We start from the raw sequence: 22,335 nt of genomic DNA on the forward strand, positions 1-22,335 counted from the left end.
TGACCCCTGGAACGTCCACCGTACTGCTAGTGTCTTCCACAGTGAAGACTTATGCAAAATACTTATTCAGTCTGTCCACTATTTCTACGTCCTCCATTACTAATTCTCCAGCATTGTTTTCTAGCAGTCTGACATCTGCTTTATTTATCTGAAGAAACTTTGGCATCCTCTTTAATATTATTGGCTAGTTTCATTTTTTCTTCCATCTTGATATTCTTAATGACACTTTTAGTTGCCTTCTGTTGGTATTTAAAAAAAAAACTTCCCAATCCTCTAACTTCCAACTAATTTTGCTCTATTATATGCCCTCTTTTAGGCTTTTATGTTGGCTTTGACTTATATTATTAGCTACAGTTGTGTCATCCTGCCTTAAGAATACTTCTTCCTCCTTGGGATGTAAATATCCTGTGTCTTCCAAATTGCTTCCAGAAATTCCATCCATTGCTGCTCTGCCATCATCCCTGCCTGTGTTCTTTTCCAATCAATTCCGCCCAACTCCTCTCTTATGCCTCTCTAATTCCATTTACTCCACTCTAATATTGATACATCTGTCTTTAGCTTCTCCTCAAATTTCAGGGTAAATTCAATGTGAATATGATGATCACTCTCCCCTCAGGATTCTTTTACCTTATGCTCTCTAATCAATTCTGATTCATTGCACAACAACCTATCCAGAATAGCTGGTCTCTAGATGGCATAATCATAAGCTGCTCTAAAAAACCATCTCAAATTTTTAAGAGCTCCCCCTCATGGAATCCAATACCAAACTAATTTTCCCAATCCACCTGCAAATTGAAATTCTCCATGACGATTGTAACATTGCCCTTTTTGCATGCATTTTCTATCTCACATTGTAATTTGTAGAACACATTGTAATCAGAGAAGTCAAAGCCAACATAAAAGCCAAAAAGAGGGCATATGACAGAGCAAAAATTAGTGGAAAGTTAGAGGATTGGGAAGTTTTTAAATACCAACAGAAGGCAACTAAAGTCATTAAGAAAGTCAAGATGGAAGACAAAATTGAGATAGCTAATAATATTAAAGAGGATACCAAAGTTTCTCCAACTGTTTGGGGGTTTGTATATAACTCCCATCAGGATCTTTTTAACCCTTGCATTTCCTTAGCTCTATCCTCAATGATTCAATGGCTTCCAACCTTATTTTACCTCTTTTTAATGATTTGATTTCCTTTTTTATCAACAGAGCAATACCACTCCTTCTGCCTTCCTGCCTAGCTTTTTGATACTATTTGCATCCTCTAACCTTCTTTCAGCCATGACTCAGTGATATCGACAAAATCATACATGCCAATCTTACTCCATATACTGCACACAATCAAATGTAACACCTTCAGTCCTGTATTCACCCTTTTCAATCTTGTCCATGTTTTACATTGCAACTCAACTTGGTGACTGCAATTTTGCCCTATCATCAGCCTCTCCTTACTAGGAGTCTCAGTACACATTACCTCTGTTTATAAACCAACTACGTCACCTTCAGCACTGTCACTCCGGGTCCAGTCCTCCCCATTCAGGTTCCTTTTGACATCTCTTCTGATTCAGGTGTAACCTGTTCCTTTTGTACAGGTCATACCTTCCTCAGAAGAGATCCCAATGATCCATAAATCTGAACCCCTGCCCTTGCACCAGTTCCTCAGCTATGCATTCATCTGCCAAATCATCCTATTCTTACCCTCACTGGTACGTGGCACAGGCAGCAATCCAGAGCTTACTGCCCTGGGGGTCCTGCTTCTCAGCTTTCTACATAGCTCCTTAAAATTTCTCTTCAGGCCCTCCTCACCTTGTCTATCTATGGCATCAATAACAAAATGCACGAAGATTCTGGCTGCTCACCCTCACCTTTGAAAATGTCATGGACTTGATCTGAGACACGCCTGATCCTGGCACCAGGGAGGCAACATGTCTCTATCATGCCCATAGAACCTCGCCTCTGTTCTTCAAACTGAGGAATCTCCTATCAACACTGCAGTGCTCTTCAGATTCACAGCAGCAGATTCAGTGCCAGAGACCCGATCACGGTGGCTCCCCCCGGTGGGTCATCTCCCTCAATAGTATCTAAAATTGTATACTTTCTATTGAGGGGAACAGCCACTGGTGTAGTCTGCACTGGCTGTGCATTTCTCCTCCTTCTCTTGTCAATCATTTAGTTAGCTGTCTCCTGCAATCTAGGGGTGATGAACTCTCTGTAGCTTCTGTCTATCACTTATTCATTCTCCCATATGAATCGAAGATCATTGAGCTGCAGCTCCAGTTCCTTAATATGTTCTGTCAGGAGCTGCAATTCAGTGCACCTGATGCAGATATATGCAAAACACTCTCCCTGGAGCCATTCCCATTAATCTGCTATGCCCTAACAGATGAGAAATGAACAAATAAGGAGAGGTAGCAAGGGAGGGAGAGGGACAGAGAGAGAGAGAGAGAGGGAGACAGACAGATATACAGATTATATATATATAGATTGTCCAAATAGGCCAGCAATATCATGAAGGATCCCACCCACCTTGCTTGTCCCATTCCCATCAGTAAAGATAATAGACAGCATTCACACCAGAACCCCCAGACTCAAAAATAGTTTCTTCCCCCTAGCTGTCAGGCTGATTAACACTACCATCCACTTACCCCCGCTCCCCCCCCCAACTTTAAAACCATCCAGCCCAAGATCTTAAGGCACAAACTAAAGGAGATGGGAGTAGACTCTCACATGGTGGATTGGATAGTGGACTACTTGACAGATAGACCTCAGTATGTGCGGTTGGGAGACTGTAGGTCTGACACGGTGGTCAGCAGCACAGGAGCGCCGCAGGGAACCGTACTCTCTCCGGTCCTGTTCACCCTGTACACATCAGACTTCCAATATAACTCGGAGTCCTGTCATGTGCAGAAGTTTGCTGATGACACGGCCATAGTGGGGTGTGTCAGGAATGGACAGGAGGAGGAGTATAGGAAACTGATACAGGACTTTGTGATATGGTGCAACTCAAACTACCTGCGTCTCAATATCACCAAGACCAAGGAGATGGTGGTGGACTTTAGGAGATCTAGGCCTCATATGGAGCCAGTGATCATTAATGGAGAATGTGTGGAGCAGGTTAAGACCTACAAGTATCTGGGAGTACAGTTAGACGAGAAGCTAGACTGGACTGCCAACACAGATGCCTTGTGCAGGAAGGCACAGAGTCGACTGTACTTCCTTAGAAGGTTGACGTCATTCAATGTCTGTAGTGAGATGGTGAAGATGTTCTATAGGTCAGTTGTGGAGAACGCCCTCTTCTTTGTGGTGGCGTGTTGGGGAGGAAGCATTAAGAAGAGGGACGCCTCACGTCTTAATAAACTGGTAAGGAAGGCGGGCTCTGTCGTGGGCAAAGTACTGGAGAGTTTAACATCGGTAGCTGAGCGAAGGGCGCTGAGTAGGCTACGGTCAATTACGGAAAACTCTGAACATCCTCTACATAGCACCATCCAGAGACAGAGAAGCAGTTTCAGTGACAGGTTACTATCGATGCAATGCTCCTCAGACAGGATGAAGAGGTCAATACTCCCCAATGCCATTAGGCTTTACAATTCAACCGCCAGGACTTAAGAACTTTTTAAAAGCTATTATTAATGCTTTTTGATTTAGATGCATATCATATTTTTTACTGAGTTAAGTATTGTAAGTTATTAGTTTTGCTACAACAAGTGTATGGGACATTGGAAAAAAAAAGTTGAATTTCCCCATGGGGATGAATAAAGTATCTATCTATCTATATATCTATCTATCTACTTTATCACTTTCTATCAGAGTCACCTTATGCTTTTTTATGTTACATCAGATATGGAGCAGCAAACAGTTCATTCTCCTTTACACTGATGAATCACAATAAACAATCTTAAAAGTTTGGCAATTTATCTCAGGAAAACCTTCCACCCAACATAGAAACTGATCAAACAGGTAACTTCCGAAATAGAATTTAAAAAACTACGAAAACATAGTCTGATACAAATGAATCTCTATGTGAATTAAAGATTGTACTTTAATTTATGCTTCAGACAAATTCCGTTCATCATTGTTGACCAAAGGTTGATGATTTAAAAACTCATTTGAACTTTGAATTAACTTTGGATTTTACTTTTTGAAAATGCTACCAGACCTGAGCTCGCACCATTACCTTACTACTCCTCCTACTGATCCCAATTGCCATTAACCCTTACTCACTGTACTGGGCAAAAAATTGATCCAAAGTCAATTGCTGCCAGCCTGCCACCCCAGACAGAGTTGTTCTTCTTATGTGACTCACCCTCAGCTCCAGTGAAATGATTGTTACAAAGAGCTGAATCCTTCATTGAATCCTTTATTAGCAGTTAACAAATGTACAATTTTGATGCAATATTAAATGGTGCTGAAAGCCTCAGCAAAGAAATGACCTCTGCGGTGCCAAGCTACAAGCTGCCATGGAATAAGCAAGAATACAAAACCTATTTCCATCGCTTTTCCCTTGCCCACACTAATGTGACTAGTTACCATAATAAAAGGAATCAAACTACCCTCACTTGAAGCCTGCATTTCAAGGATCTGTATCATCAAATCTTCCTGAGTTTTCTGACCATCAAACTTCTTTAAAAACACCTGAAGAACACAAAGACAATGTGCCTTCTAATTTCAATAGACAAATAATCCTTTCGCAATTACAATGGAAAGGCTCTCTCAAGGCTACTCGTTTACTTGCCTCACTTGTAAACTGTGTGCTGCAACAGGAACTAATTGGAAACAACGTAAGTAGGTGACAAATCTGGAGAAAAAACCTTGTCAAAGCTGTGCTGGGAAAATAAAGGTGTATTTGGAAAGGCCAGTGTTGACCGTCCATTTCTGGCAGAGGATGGTCAAAAGTTCCCTGCAATGCTCCACAATGGGCAATGCATAGGGATTGACACTATCTCAGATGCCCCAAATGTCGGAGATTGGGACAGATGCAGAAGGCTGACAAACACCTGGAAGTACTCAGTCAAATTTGCAGTGGCACAAAATTAACTGGAAATGATGATTACTTTCTTTTTATTCCAAGGAGGAAAGATTCATGATTCCAGATTCAAGATTGTTTGAAGTTATTTCCAGTACACAATGTAAAGGGGAACAAAATAATTGATACTCTGGATCCAATGCAGCACAAAAAAAACATAATCAGATAAAGAGCACAGTAATAAAAAATGAACAGAATTATAAAAAAAAAATAATAAATATAAATATTTAAGATCACTAACATACATAGATTAATTGTATGTCCACAAAGTGATTCTAGGTATAGAAGTGTCTGTACATAAGGTGACTGATGGGAAATGGTAATGTAGTGGTGATGGGGGATGTGGTGGAGTGGGTTAGTGGAGGAGGCATTGATCAGCCTTATAGTTAATGGAAAGTAACTGTTTTTGAGCTGGTGGTTATGGAGTGGATGCTACATAAACTCCTTCCTGATGGGAGTGGGACAATCCATGAGCAGGATGTGATCCTTCATGATATTGCTGGCCTTTCCTCCACTACCTTTCTGTATAAATGTCTTTGATGCCGTGTAGGTTGGTGCCAGTGACACATTGAGCAGTTTTAACTACCTATTGTAGAGCCTTCTGGTCCACCACAGTGAGGTTTCTGTACCATTCAGTGAGGCAGCATGTTAGCATGCTCTTGGAGTATTTATGTGCACAATCCAACTTGTTTCAGCCTCCTCAGAAAGTAGATCCATTGGTAAGTTTCTTGATTGCGAAGGATGTTTTTTTTATTATTTATTACGGTATATGGTAGAATAGGCCCTTTCAGCTCTCGGAGCTGTGCCACCCAGCAAACCCTGAGATATTCCTAGCCTAATCATGGGACAATTTACAAACCTCAATTAACCAATGAACTGGTATGTCTTTAGACTATGGGAGGAAAATGAAGCACCCAGATGAAACCCACGTGGTCATGCAGAGAACGTGCGAACTCCATACAGATGCCGGCGTGAATTGAACCCGGGCTGCTGGAACTGTAAAACGTTGTGCTAACCACTATGCTACCATGCTTCCTTATGTGTTCCAGAACTATGAGAGTTCATGCGAGTTGTGCACTCCCAGGGTTTGAAACTACTTGCGGTTTCCACTGGTCAGCCACCGATATAAAGAGTGGTGTGAGTTCTCCTGAATTTGATAACCATTTCCTTGTTGTCATTGTGGAATAAGTTATTTGCCTGGCATTAGGCCTCAAGGAATTCAACCTCTCCTCTATAGGCTGTCTCATCTTTGTTGGTGCTGAACCCCATCACTGTTGTGTCATTGGCAAAGTTGACAGTGTGATTGCTATCATGACTAAACAGCCAAACACCCAAGTAAAGTGTACAGAAGTGGGCACAGCATACAGCTCTGGGGGTGCCACCTGTATTGAAATTAATGAGGAGGGAGAAGTTGTTCATCTTGACTATCTAGGTCTGTTCACTAGGAAGTCCAACACCCAGTGGTGTATTTAGATGGAGGAGTAAGAGTTTATTCACCAAAGTCTGTGGGCCAATAGAGTTGAATGCACAACTGTAATCCAGTAACAGCATTCTGACATGTGTCCTCATTTTCTAAGCATGTCAGGGCCAAGTGCATTTCAGTTGCTATGGTATCTGTTGTACAGTGGTTTTGTTGGTAAGCACATTGGTGTGTGCCCAGTGTGGCAGGAATGGAGTTTTTGAAGTGTACCTTTGCCAGCCATTCAAATCTCTTCATGATGATTGGCATCAGTGTCATTGGGCAATAGTTGCTTAGTTTGGAAGGAGTAGAGTTATTTGTTAGAGGTATGATGGTGGGGACAGCAGCCTGGATGAGTGAAATATTGAAGATATCAACACAGTTATCAGTGAGCTGGTTTGCACACCCCTTAAGTACTCGACCTGGGATGTTGACTGGCCCAGGCACCTATGAGAGTGAACTCTGAAGAGTCATTCCCACATCTGATGCTGTTACAGACAATGTCTGCTCACCTGTGTGGGGGAGGGGCGTGTGGCAACTTTTGTGGCTGGTGCTGTGTTGCATAAACAGAATATATTCTGTAGTTGCTGGAAATCTTGAGCCATCTTGATGAAAGACCTTGGCCCACAACATTGACTGTTTATTCCACTCAATAGATGCGGGCTGACTTGCTGAGTTCCTTCAGTGGTTTGTGTATTTTGATTCTCCAGTGGTGAGGTGGCCACATTGTGAATACTGTACACCAGATCAGAAGAAATACAACTGAGTTGCCTTTCACCTGGAAAGACAGTTTCGAACCCTTGAATGTGGGAAAGGAAGAGGTGAAAGAAGTGTTACATCACCTGTGGTTGCAAGGAAAGATGCTGTGTAATGGGGGTAGTTGGTGGAACAAGAATTCATGAAGGAAATGGTCTCTGAGAAATGCTGAAAGAAAAAGGGAAGACATGTTTCGTGATCTTCTTCGGCTGTCCATCAATTTCGATGTTGACTGTGCTGAGAGTTTAGTCTCTGCAGGCACGTTCATGGGTCAGAGGACCAGCTTTGGATCGGCACTGTCTCCCACATCGGCTGCATTTGTGATTTGTCTGGTCTAGCATCGAATGCTGCGTTCATCACCTGCTTCATATTTCTTCTGCCTTTTCTCCTCGATAGCTGGGAATGACTTCTTGACACTGCAGCACCAACTTCTTCTGTCCAAAGCATCTTTCCCCCAGGTGTTGACATTCTTGTCCATGTTGGCGCTTGAGCACATCTCTATAGCGCAGCTTCTGACCACCATGCTTCCTCTTTTCTTCATGTAGCTCACCACAGAAAACAGCTTTGGGTATATGATCATCGCTCATTCTTGTGACATGACCAGTCCAACGTAGCTGAGAATCTGTGATGAGCGATTCTGCGCTGACTGTCCCAGCATGTTTGAGCACCTCCACATCTGGTAGCCTCTCTTGCCACTTGATATGTAATATTTGGCAGAAATGCCTGAGTTGTGTCTTGGTGAATTTCTTGAATAAAGCAAAGATGGTAAAACAGCTGTGTTATACACATTGACCTTGGTTGCCATTTTAATGTCATGACAAGACCAAAGTCGCTTCTGCAAAGCACCAAAGACTTTTGTAGCTGATTGAATTCTCCTCTCAACTTCCAAATCTGATGAGGGAAGACGTGTTTGGTGATACAAGCTCTTTGAAGGTAGCAGAAATAGTGGACGATGATTTGTTGGATGAAAATGCTGATAGGACAGAAAGTGAGGACTAGGAAAACTTTATCCTTGTTTTATCCCAGAGGAGAGACGGTGAGGTCACAGACATGAGACATGGATCAGATTCAGCCAGGCACTTTATTGATAATAATAAAGGAGAAATCACAGTTCAGGAAGAAGGAAAACAATTTAGAGGTACAGAAAATCTCATTATTACAGCATATGTGGTGGAGAAATAGGGAAAATGGAATTAAGTCATGTATATTGACCATGAAAGTTTGTGACTATCCCAATGGCTTGGATAAGAATATAATTTTCAATGTAGTCACCACCAAAAATAAGCTTCCAGTAAACATGGATATGGTTATTCCAATGATTGTTATCAATGGATAACAGTGATTGGAATATGCTAATGCTATGAGGAATTAATTACTTTCCTTTTTAAAAGTACTCCTTTCTTTTATTCAATGTGTGAATCCAACAGTGCCTGTGAAAATCTGCTATCTCATCACAGCCGAGCAATCAAAATTCAATGGTTATACCTCCTCTGACAAATGGAACTGAACCTTGGAGACAAGTTTGATCTTCTTTCGCTGGTTTCCTGGTCAGTTGTTTGATCATAGTTAGCAAAGTGCTGTATATTAACATATCACTGGGCAGTCTAAAAGCAACAAACTAAATCTCAAAGACTTTGCCTGTAGATTCCTTTCACTGTACTTACATGAAAATAACAGTTCTGTTGGTTTATACTTTCTTTTGCATACCAGCTCAGAATCAGACACATGGATTGAAGGTGGAATCATTGCAACTCTGAAAGGGAAATATATCACTGACAATTATTTTTAATGCTAAAACCCTACAGGTATTTGTATAGAAATTACATTGTCAGTTATGCATCTTGGCAAGAACTTATTGGAATCATATATAAATGCTTAACTGTGCAATAAGATAGACTATTTCACAATTTACCTTATCATGGTCTTGCACTGCACTTTTTCTGTACATGTAACACTTTATTCAACATTCTATTATTGCTTTTCCATTGTACTGCATCCATGTACTGATGTGATGAAATGCTCTGTTTGGAAGGCAATATTTTTCAACTCAGTGACAATAAAAAAACAAATTTACCATTTTACCAAAGTAAAGTCTTGAAATTGGAGATCGCTTTTTATAACCTCAGGTTGTTGTGAAGTAATTTGCAGTCAATGGACTGGAGCTTCTGCTGCTGAAGTGTAAGCTTGTGCTGTTAGCATTCACAATAACAATGTAATAATCACAAGATAATTGATGGATGGAGATGTATTAGCCAGAATAACAGTGAGAACGTGGCCTGCAATACAGATCCAGGGAAACCTTACATCAGTCTTGGTGAGCAGCTACAACATTGGTTCCTGGTCCCACCTCAAAGATGTTACACAATTCTACCAGCTGTCATCTCTTAAATTCCTAAGGCTTAAGTAAGGTTTCAGTCAGGCTTATTTGGGTCAACTCTTAAAGAACAAAATGTTATCGAGAAAACAGCTAGGATTCCCTTTGTTTATTTGGGACCAAATGCTGTTTAATTATGACAGGACACTGTTGCTAAATAGTTTCTATGTACCATCGGTCAGGTGAACCTGTGTGGCCTTTAGATTCTACACCATGCTTAGGGCAAACAGTTTATAAAGAGCATGAGTAGATGAGTGTGTTTATGTTCAAACGGCAGTGATTTTTGTTATTGATCATTGGCGAGAATAAAGCAGTAAGACAATACAGAACTGTTTTGCTCACTGTGATTTCAAGCATTCAGGCTTGGAGATGCCAGAAACAGCTGGCAGTGAAAATGAAATAATTTAATTACTTCAACAAGTCAGGAACTATGGAGGATTTGAAGATATTGTGAAGATATTGACAATCACCTTGAATGTTACAATGAAAATCAAGATCTGGATGATACAATCTTCAAAAGCATTGTATGAAGGCAGTCCATTATCTGCACTAGATCTCTGTGCTGATAGCAGCATATAATAGATGAATTCCTCTGAAAATAACTATTAGGACCTAATGCACTGCTTTGGAGCACTGTAGTAGCATCACTGGTGTTCTAATTTGATCTGTATTTCATTTAAATACATATTTTGTTACTCAATTAAACATAATTTGTCTTTTTTTATATCTTTTTTAACTATTTGCTTATTTGTTTAATATTGTCACATGTTATCCAGATACAGTGAAAAGCTTGCCTTACACACTGTTCATACAGATCAAGTGATCACGTAAATTGAGGGAGAATAAGGTAAAACAATAACAATGCAGAATAAAGTGTAAAAGTTACAGAAGTGAGTGCAGGTAAACAATAAAATGCAACATCGTAGCAAGGTAGTATGTGAGGTCAAGATTCCATCTCATTATATATGTTTGGCACAGCATTGTGGGCTGAAGAGCCTGTATTGTGCTGTAGTTTTTCCATGTTTCTATATGAGCTCCATTCAAGTGTCTGTTAACAATGGGAGAGAAGCTGTCCTAAAGCTATGTGGCTTGTGTTTTAAGGCTGTTGTATCTTTGTTTTTCCAGATAACACAAAAAATAGTGGAATTGTAGAAATCAAAGAAAATTGTCTAAAAGTTACAACGGGATATAGAACAGTTAGAAATTTGAGTAGAGAATTGGCAGATGAAAGTTAATCCAGACGTGGGTGAAATAATTCATGTTAGGAAGTAAAATCCTGGTAAGATTATGAAGGTATTGCCTGGGACCTTAGGATCATTGCTGAGCAGAACAACCTTCCATGCAAGCCCATACCTCATTGAAAGTGATAGAGTACTGAAGATAATGTTGATTTGCTTGCCTTCATAGGCCAAAGCATTAAGCAGAAGAGTTGGGATGTCACATTGAAGGTGAGCAAAGTTGGGCAGGATGATCCTGGACTATAGTGTATAGTTCTAGTCAACACAATACAATGTTCAAAGTTTAAAGTAAATTGCTTATCAAAGTACATACAGTATATGATCCCATATATTACCTTGATCAATTTTCTCCGAGACATTCACGGTAGATTAAAGAAATACAATAGAATCAATGAAAAACTATACACACACTATAGTGACAACCAATGTGCAAAAGAAGACATATACAATATGCAAATAATAGATAAATAAACAAATAAACACATACATAAATAAATAAAACTAAGAACATAAGTTGTAGAATCCTTGAAAGTGAGTCCATAGGTCAACAGGAGAGATGTGATAGCAAAAGTGAGAGTACATAAGATGTGGAAATACAAAGAATGCAGAAGATATAGACATGGATATTTCCTCAAATGGAGGGCTATAGTTATAAGACCAGATTGGATAGGCTGGGTTTATTTTCAGTGGAAAGTGGGAGGCTGAGTGGTGACTTTATTGAAGGTCACAAAATTCTGAAGTGTGGAGATAGGATCAAGTTCTTTTTTCCATGGGCAGGAAGAGAAGAACTTGACGGGAAAGGATTTAAAGGAGATCTGAGGGGTAGGTTTTTAAACATAGAAGCATGTGGCTACCTGGAATGAACTACCTGAGGAGGTAGTAGAAGTAGATACGAATGCAGCATTAAAGTCAAGTCAAGCTTATTTTCATTTAACTACATACATGTGTACCATCAAAGAGATGTTTCTCCAGACCAAGTTTTAAAGCATAGTAGTACACATGAGACACGTATAGCACAAAATAATTTAAATAAGCAAGAAGTAAATCTGCAGGTGAATTACAGATAAATAAACAAAGTGAAGTATTTAAATTAAATATTGTAGGGTACTGAGCAAATTAAGTGGTGACAGTTCGAATGCAATGTGGCAAGGAGTCCAGAATCCTAATGACCTGCGGGAGGAAGCTGTTCCTATCTTGACTGTTCTTGTTTTTATGGTAGGAAGTCAGAGGTTGCTGGATGGATGGGTAAGATCCTTCTGAGTACTAAGGGTCTTGCATACACAGCACTCCTGATAAATGAACCTGTTTGATGGTAGGGAGACCCCTATGATCCGCTCAACTGTTCTCACAGTCCTTTGTAGGGACTTCTGGTCTGATCCTTGACTGCTCCCATACCAGATAGAGCTGCAGAAAGATATTTGGATGAGTAATTAGCTAGGAAAGGCAAAAGAGGCACAGTATAATGCAGGATATTGTGTTGGTATAGGCTGGTATCATGATCTGCTAGGCAAGCTGAAAGGACAAGTTCTGCTCTGTAGAATTCATTGATTCTGTGATATATGATTAAACTAATGTTCAGTACATATGACAAATAAAGCACTAGATCCTTGATAGGTACCTATCCTGGAAGTATTGGACTGAACATTATCAACAATTAACACAGAGATGATGCAGTATTTCTCATTGCCTGAAACAAATGTTAGCTAATTGCAAGTAACAATGGGTCAGGATACCATGGGTGTTTCCCAATATTAAATTGACAATATAAAGATATTTCACCAAAGTGGATGATGTGTGAAAAATGCAGATCATGTGTTTCCTATAAGAAAGAAAATGTCTTGTTAAAGAATATTTTTTGATACATGACTTTACCTTTAACATTCAGATTTATAGATAGTATTAATATATTTCAAGCTAGAGAAATATCTGTTCCAACTAATCTAATTTGTATATGTAAATTCAACATCATTAGCATAATTACTCATGTTATTCCTACCAACGCAATCAATTTTCTCTAGGATTTGTAAAGACAAGTCTTATTCTTTGTGTTCAAAGTCTGAATTCTAATTAACAAGAGTTATATAGCAACATTAAGGGTGTTGTAAAAGGTAATTCACCTATTGTCACTTAATTGTTGCAAAAAAGCAACAATTAAGGAGGCTTGAAATGGATCTGAAGCTGAACATATCCTGTATTAATTGAGAGTACATTACCTTACCTCAGAGCAGAAATGGAAGTTTTCTCATTAGATGTTAGGCCAATTTGTACAAAATTTTGGCCAGTCTTTACAGAATCAGAATCAAGTTTAATACCATCTGCATGTGTCATGAAATTTGTCACTATATTTTTTTATATATATGTTGAGTAAATTGTTGAGTGCATACATTCAAGCTCCTGTGCTCGTCCATGATGGTAGCAATGACAACAGGGCATGTCCTGGGTGATGGAGGTCCTTTTTGATGGATGCTGCCTTTTTGAGCCATCACTCCTTGAAGATGTCCACCGTGCTGGGGAGGCTAGTGCCAGAGATGGAGATTACCAAGTGTACAGCTTTCTGCAACTGTTTTCAATCCTGTGCTGTACACCCCTCCCCCATCTCAGACAAGTGATGCTTTCAGTTGGAATGCTCTGCGTGCTACAACTGTAGAAAGCTGCAAGTGTCATTGGTGACATACCAAATCTCCTTAAACTCCAAATGAAACATAGTTACCGCTGTGCCCTCTTTGCCACTGCGTCAATATGTTGGGCCCAGGGTAGATCCTCAGAGGCATCCACACGCAGAAACTTAAAATTTCTCACCATTTCCACTTCTGATCTCTTGATGAAAACTGGTGTGTGTTCCCTCATCTTACCCTTTCTGAAGTTCACAATTAATTCTTGGGTCTTACTGGCGTTGAGTGCAAGGCGGTTGCTGCAATGCCACTCTGCTAGCTGATATATCTTGTTCCTGTATGCCTTTTTGTCACCATCTGAATTTCTGCTGACAATAGTTGTGTCATCAGCAAATTTATAGATAGCTCTTGAGCTGTGCCTAGCCACACAGTCACGGGTGTAGAGAGCATCGAGCAGCGGTCTAAGCACACGTCCTTGAGGTGTGCCAGTGTTGACTATCAGCAGGTTGAGATGTTATTTCTTTTGTTCTTTGTGGCTCAAGGTTCTTCAGCCAAAAATGATAAGAAATCATAAGAAATCTTGTAACTTATTACTAACAGAGAACACAACTAAGGTCAGCTTATGAAATGAACATGTTAGATATAATAGCCTTTCTTCCATGATGGGTCGTAACTCACAATCTGTGGGCTTTTTCTTTATGGGAATGGTTTGTTAGCCTTTATTTTGAGAGGACCTGTGTGAAGGAATGGAGGTGTTTTTTTTTTGCATTTAAACATGCAGCGACTGGCTCTGGAGATTTGAGGACCGATGTGATCTCCTTATCTCAAAAAATTCTATGTTTCAGTGAGTTTGCAGAGAAGATTCAGAAAACTGGTTCCTAGGAAGGTGGATTTACAAAATGTGGTAAGGCTGATTAGGTTAGGCCTTTCCCACAGCAGAGTCATCATTAATTTCAATGATATTTACCATCAGTGAGAGAAGAAATTATTTAAAACATTCATTTCTCCAAGCAAGAAAGCTAAAAAATATATATGTGGCCATTGGGGACTAGATACTGTTACGAACCCTGTAACTGGGTCACTTACCAGCAAAGATGGAGACGTCCGTTGAAGTCTGATGATACTATTTTTAACAGTATTTATTAGTAAAAATACACAAAAATAATATCAATGCAAATATATAGATAATATACGTCGTCAATACTAAATCTAAAAGTGCGGGTATAATAATAATAAGAAATAAGCTCTATCATTGTCTGGGGATACTGTATTTTCCGATGGAAATATAAAGTTCACTCAGTTCAGGCAGGCTGCAGCTTTTGGGGACCGCTGGGTTGCAATGGTTGGAGAGAGAGAGAGATTTGGAGAAAAAAACTTGCCGGCTTTCCTTTTATGATTTCGATCCGTCGGGAGTCCCGTTGTCGTGGCCTTTCACTTGTGGCCTCTCCTTTAGCTAAACCGTTCTTCCGTGATGAGCCCGCCACCCTGGCAAGGGAGGACGCACACGAGCCCCCACTGGCTGTCGTTATTAAACGCTGTCACGGGATCTCTAGCATTTCTCCTGGTGCGTCTAAAGGGGTTGTTCCCCAGACCCTCTTTTATCCTTACTCACGGGGTCTCAGATGTCAATCAGGTTGGGATGATGCAATCCCTCAACCAGACCACTCTGGTTGTCCCCTGAGGGGCTTCAATGAATAGTACAGTACTCAATACACAATTCCGTCTCCAAGAGACAATGGCGGTTATCAGTGGCACCGTTCCGCTGAGGCCAGGACACATTCCAAACCTTGTGTATTCTGTGTGTCTCTCTCTCATTTCCTGGGTCCCAGACGCGAATTAATAGCGATCTTGCGATTCTCAAAAAGGAGGGGGCGACTTTGTACCCTTCGGCCCCTCAGAGTTGCGTCACATTCGTAACAATACAAATATGGAAAGTGCTCAGAAATATTCACTTAGTCATTATAATCTGTGGATAGAGATGAATGATCCCATTCCTCCTTCCACAGATGCTGCTTGTCCTGGCGAATGTTCCCTAAATTGTCTGCATTTGTTAATAGATTTATGATATGACACCATTTGATGTTTAAATTCCAGCAATTAATATCTATTAGATTTAAGCAAATAGACACTGAGAGATCATGTTTTGTGTGAAACAGTCAAAAAAGGAATAAAATTGATTTCTGGCTATTTTGCCAATTACTAATCTTACTCCCGATGCCTCTTTACTGGAGATGAAATTATTGAGCCCAGTATCTGAATGAGTTAAGAGTCTTGTCTTCTGTTCTTTGGCTGTTGCTCGATGCCATAATGGGATGGTACTCAGTATGAAAATAATTATAGTTTTACTGTTCAGCTTAAAAAGTTCTTATACAGCTGCTCCTTAAAACTTTGACAAACCTCTCTAGATGCACAGGGAGAGGATTGTAAATGGTTGCGTCATGGCCTGATATGGAAACAGCAATGCCCAGGAAAGGATAAGCCTACAAAGGTCTATTCAAGGGTAGCCATGGGTCCCAGCTATGCTTGCCTCTTCATCGGCTATGTAGAACAGTCTATGTTCAAAGCCTTCCCAGTAGTACTCCTCAACTCTTCCTCCACTACATTAACAACTACATTGATGCTGCTTCATGTACCCATGCTGAGCTCATCAATTTCATCAACTTTCCCTCTGACTTCCACCCTACCCTTAAATTAATTTGTGCTGGATATGTTCCAGTTCATTAAAGGCAAAGCACTCCCCATCATTAAAAAACATTTACATGAAGCCAGAAGAAAGCAATATCCATCATTAAGGACCCCACCATCCAGACCGTGCTCTCTTCTCAGTACTTCCATCATGATAGAAATAGAGAAGCCTTGGGTACGACACAACACAGTTAAGAGGCAGTTATTATCCCACAACCATCAGGCTGCTGAAATAACATTGATAATTTTACTGACCACTACTCTGAACTGTTTCTACAACCTAAAACCTCACTTTAAAGGACATTACAACTCATTTTCAGTATTTTTTCATTTGTGCAGTTTGTCTTGTCAGTACCCAGTTTATTGAGCCAGTTGCTGGTCTTCCATAAGGCAGCTTTTCTGGTGAAATGGACCTGAAATATACCTTTGTATATTTGAACCAGGATTCAAGCATAGGTCTTGAAGCAGCATTGAACTGGATAGGTAACTGAATAGGTAATGGCAGAAATGGTTGACTCACATGAGTTCTGTTCAGTGTTTGACACTGACATAGTTGGACTCACTGATAACTTGTTGGTCAAGGTATCAATGAACTTCAGTTGGATCACCTCATGTTGAGTTTACTGCTGTTGTAGGTCTTTGCATTCAAATGATCTCTCTCCATCTCTCTCTCTCTCTCTCCCTTGATGCTGTCAGAGAATGGGGCCGGAATAATCGACTCCGTTTGTGGATTGCAGTCTAGTTCACATACGATGTGTTTCTTTTTTTTTTCTGGTGACTCCTACTTTGTTGCTAGTTTGGGCAATTTTGAATTGAACACTGAGCTGAACTGAAATACGCCTTTTGATTTTGTGTTTTTATATTCCGTGTTTTTGGTCTATTTTTTTGCCATTTGTATGATCGTTTTTGCATGTGGAGGGGTGGAATGTTGATTTATATTTTTTTGAACAGGTTCCATGGTTCTCCTTTGTTTTGTGGAAAGACTAATCCCAGGCTGGCATATTGATTACATACTTTGATAATAAATGTACTTTGAATTTTAAATCTTTGAAAAGATATAAATGCTTAATGTACTTTCCGTTCACAGAGATGCTTTCCCCTGGACTCCCTTGTTCATTTTTACACTGAATAAAGACCAAATTTCATCTTTCAACTGCTTTGTAACAATGATACTGCATTCTCTCAGGTACATCATAGAAAAAAAAGTTTTGACCATCAAAATTTGAAGCAATAATGACTACAGCAAATTGAATTTAGATAAATATAAACTAAGGAACCAAACTGATATTTATGCATATAATCCTAGTGTTGTTGCATTAGGTTTAAACATGTTCTATTTTGCTTGATGAACCAACAAACTTTTTAGTTGATAACCAGAGGGCTAAAATAAAAAAGAGGATTATCATAAAGTCCAAAGGACAATATGATATTTTTTGGAGAAGTTTTAGATTTGAAGTGTAAAGGGGAAAATGTGGGAAAATTAATTACAAATTACAATTGCAAATATGTCACTACATTGCGTTTGGATGTGAACTAATGCAAGAAAAGAGAAGTGTTCTTCCATTGATAGTTTTAAATTAAATTCAATCACACTTACAAAATGTAACTGCAAAAATATCTGCCCATTCATTTATGCAAGTAAATGCCCTTATTGAGATTAATGTTATAATATTATGATTCACAGAACTATTTACTGGAATGTGGTTTTTGCATCACCCAGAAATATGAAGCGCGTTCTTCACCAAACCTAAAATTTATTTGCCTCTGTTTCAGTTTAGGCTTGGTATCATAGAATAAATATTGATCCTGATTTTCTTTCTCATACACAGAGCTTTACATGTGTCTGCATAATATTTTGTTGGCATTGTTTATGTACTGGGAGTAAAGGGTGGGTGGTAAATTGGATTACATTGCAAACTAAGCATTGCTGTCCTAATAATAAATTAATCCTGCCATCTGATTTAGTAGACGACCCACACTAAATTCTTGCCGGAGTCTCATTAAGCTGGTTTCAATGATTTATTTTCAAATGGTACAGACTGAGTGGATATGGTTTATCCTGCTGCTAATATCTGGGACTTCTCTACTAAGCTAATGCTGGCAGTTAGCTTAATAATAGAAGGTCAATTAGGGAATTCTGACAGCAAATTAGAATTGTTTGTGGATGAGTTCATAATTGTCTCTTGTGCCTTGCCTTTTCTGCATATTGATATACTTCATACAGATGTGACAGACGTGCTAAAATTTGATGTGTCCATTGCAAATGTAATTCCAGCCAAAATGTTATCTCTAGCACCAAGCAATGGGCTAATGGAGGCAATTGCACTGTAATTTGACTGGCCTTAAAATGTAGTTTGTTAGCAGACACCACTGCATCCGGGTTTTGGCATGTGGAAATTCAGTCATATCACCATGATTTACCATTTCTTGCCACTTTTTATAAATTAGAAAGTTAAGATGCAAAATATGGCATAACCTTCTTATCTGAGACCCATTTTCTTCAAAGAGGAGCTGAGACACAGTAGGCACAGGGGAAATATTTCCAGTGCTGAAAAAGAGAAACAGAATGTACAGATTTAAGCTTACTGGCAAAAGAAACAAAGGCAACAAGAGGAGGCAAATATACCTATAAGTATTTAGGATCTGGTACGCACTGCACAAACAGATGGTGGCTGTTCCTTCAACCATGGCTTTCAAATTTAAATTGTATCAATACTTAAGTGAAGGTAGAACTTGGGAAAAGGCTTACTTTGCTCTTGCAGAGATAGCTCAGATCTGAAGGGGTAAATCAGAATCAGCATATGTGAATTTAATATCATCAGCATATATTGTGAAAAATTTTAACTTTACGGCAGCAGTACAATGTGAAATACATGATCAATAAATATAGAGAAAAAGACTGAGTTCCTTTAACTATCTATCTATCTATCTATATATACACACACACACACACACACACACACACACACACACACACACACACACACACACACACACACACACACACACACACACACACACACACACACAAACACACATAAGATCCCAGTTCTTTTTCTCTATATTTATATATATATATATCAGGCTTCTGTACCTCCTTCCTGATGGTGACAGTGTGAGGCAAGCATGTCTTGAGTGCTGAGGATCCTTTATAATGAATGGTGCCTTTCTAAAACACTACTCCTTGAAGATATCTTGGATACTGTGGAGGTTAACACCCATGATGGAGCTGACTCATTTTACAAGTTTCTGCAACTTACTTCAATCTTGTGCAGTAGCTTCCCCCACCCGTACCAGAATGGTGGCCCCTTCTTGTACTGTTGCCATTAAGTGAATTGATAGTTCTATGATCCATCATGCAATACAATTCAAAGGTTCAAAGGTTCAAATGTACATTTAATGTCAGAGAAATGTATACAATATACATCCTGAAATTGTTTTTCTTTGCAAACATCCATGAAAAAAGAGTGCCCCAAAGAATGAATAACAGTTAAATGTTAGAACCCCAAAGTCCCCCCAAGCTCCCCCTCCCACGCATAAGCAGCAGCAAAGCAACGATCACCCCCCCCAATTGCCACCCAACAAAAAAAATATCGGCGCCACCCACCGAGCACTCAAGTGTACAGCAAAACATCAATAAAGACACAGACTTAGAGTATCCCAAGGACTACTTGTTTTCCCAGTAATTTGTCATACAACAGGCTATCTCTCTCTCTCCCTAATAAGGGAAAAAGTGGTGTCCCTAGCAAGAGGGAAGACTTTACAAACAACTCACTGATTTGCAATGTTAAATTCAACCAGTTTCTTACTCAATCCTAAAACATTACATGAGTCCTCACAGCTCACAAACAAATAATTGATGTTCGCATTGAATCTTATCAAATGTCATTTGAAAACTTCGGTTCATCATATATTGTAGCCAAGTTTCTCAAAGTCTCATCAGCAATAATACTTTTTCCAGAAGAACTTCGAATGAAAAAAAATTAACTTTCTGGATTCACGTTGGTTTAATACAGCATGATTCTACCTTTACTCAAGTTAATTCCCAATAAGCAATTACATTGTATTTAACCAAATTCAGATGAGGTTAATAGGTCTGATTTCTCTCTGATTTTGGATATTGTCTAACTTTCAATTTATTAGCTCTTCTCAAATGTCTACAGATCCCATGGTAAAAAAAAAAAAAAATCAGGCCAAATCATGCATACGACACCATAAATCAATCGTAAAGGAGAGTTACTTGCTCTTTTTTTGTCTTCTGCTAATTTTCTGCTGATTGTATTTTTCCCCAGGCAGAATGTTAAATTGATGAAATTGTTGACAGATGGGGCTGTTTGTTAATTTGACCACATTTTTTGTGAGGCATCAACAGCCTGCTATCTCGACTTGCACTTTCAGTTTATCCAGAATAAAGGAATTTTTGTCGTTGTGCAAAGGAACACTGAAAGCAATTCAATAGTCTTATTTTAATATTAATTTCCCTGCCCAAAAATTGGGTCACATCTTGTTACTATTTACCAAGCTATACGTACAGATACTGATAGTTCTTGGAGTACAATGCAATTTTATGATTTTACAAATCAAATATGTAAATCAATAAATTTGATTGGGTTCTCATTGACACAAGTCAAACTTGTCAAGGTCAGCTGTAAATGTTATGATGTTGATGCTGTTGCAATATGAACCACCCTTGATTTCCTCTGACTTAAAAACTTGCAATATTGCTAAAAGATTTATTGAAGCCACAGCTATAATAAGCATCAGCTATAGTTAGACAATATCGGCAGTGAGAGTGTCCAAGATCTCTACTGTGTCACTGGGAATTAGTTCTATCAAGTCATACTTAGAGACATAGTTAAGTCTTTTTTTGGATAAGTTTTGTAAATCGACTTTTCATGGATGGCCCAATATTTCATCCAATGAACCAAGAAACAAGATAGTGAGCCACCCAAGAGCAAAGAATCAGCACGGGAACTAATTGTTTAATGACGTAGAGGATTTAATGCGGTTGGATGTACAATTTTATTTTTCATTCGAAGGATCCGAATTTGATTTTCTGCAAGAACTGATTATTGTTGCAAAGACTTTGATAAGTTACTGAATGAGACTCACTTTGTTTAAAAATTGTGATTTGGGAGAATTTGTTGTGAAAGTAGTTAAGATATATATAAATGTATATTTAAATATTTTTGGTGTTGAATTTGAATTTGTAGACATACTGATCTGAAGCTGAAACTGAAGTTAACCATAATACTTAAAAATAGGAATTGAATTATTTTTCTAACTAACTAGGGATAAATAAAAAGGAAATGTTAGTCTGTAAACTTTAAATAGGGAATAACACTAGAACTAATTAGATAGAGAAATTGGAGTAATAAAGGTTATTCTAATGAATCTCACTGATTCTAACTGAACAGAAATTTGTTTTTTCTTTGATATCTGAGATTGGGAACCTAAGGGAGAATGTGGAAATTTGAATTGTTCTTACTCATGTAAGTATTTTGCTTTATTGCAATTTTTTATTAACAAACTTGCCTTCAGAAGTGTAAGTTTTTTATTTACTGCCTCTTTCCGATACCTAGAGCTTCTGATGGCTGACTAACACCTAATGTAGTACCAGTTAATTTGATTTCTCATAAAGAGTGCAGCAACCGGTCACACAAGGTAAGACAAGCACTACATAGCATTTACACACAGCTCACATTTAAAAGAGCAGTTGAAATCACTGTATTAATGGAACCAGCAGCCAGAGACACAATTGAGTTGTGGTCCTGGATGAAAGTTAGCCTGATCTTAATTGAAACGTCGAAACAGAAATCTGCCTGACCAGAAAAATTGTATTACCATTGTAGCAGGGGCTCACATACAGTGGCTGAATGCATGTTTAAAGGCACATCTGTACCATGCAGTGATGCAACCAGAGAGAAAGACCTCCACAGTACTTCTGTAGAAATTTACTGAAACCTTTGTAGACACTCTAAATGTCCTCAAATGGTGAAATATAGCCACTGCTCTGCCTTCTTCATAATTGTATCAATGTATCGAACCCAGGATAGATGTCTAGAGAAGTTGACACTCAGTAACATGAAGCTACTTACCTTTTCTACTGCTGACCCCACAGTGTTAGCTGGTGTATTCCCTTGACTTCCCCTTCCTGAATTCCACAGTCAGTTGCATGGGGTAATTGATGTTGA

The sequence above is a fragment of the Hemitrygon akajei genome, chromosome 2 (genome assembly GCF_048418815.1).
Source record: "Hemitrygon akajei chromosome 2, sHemAka1.3, whole genome shotgun sequence".
NCBI lineage: Eukaryota > Metazoa > Chordata > Chondrichthyes > Myliobatiformes > Dasyatidae > Hemitrygon > Hemitrygon akajei.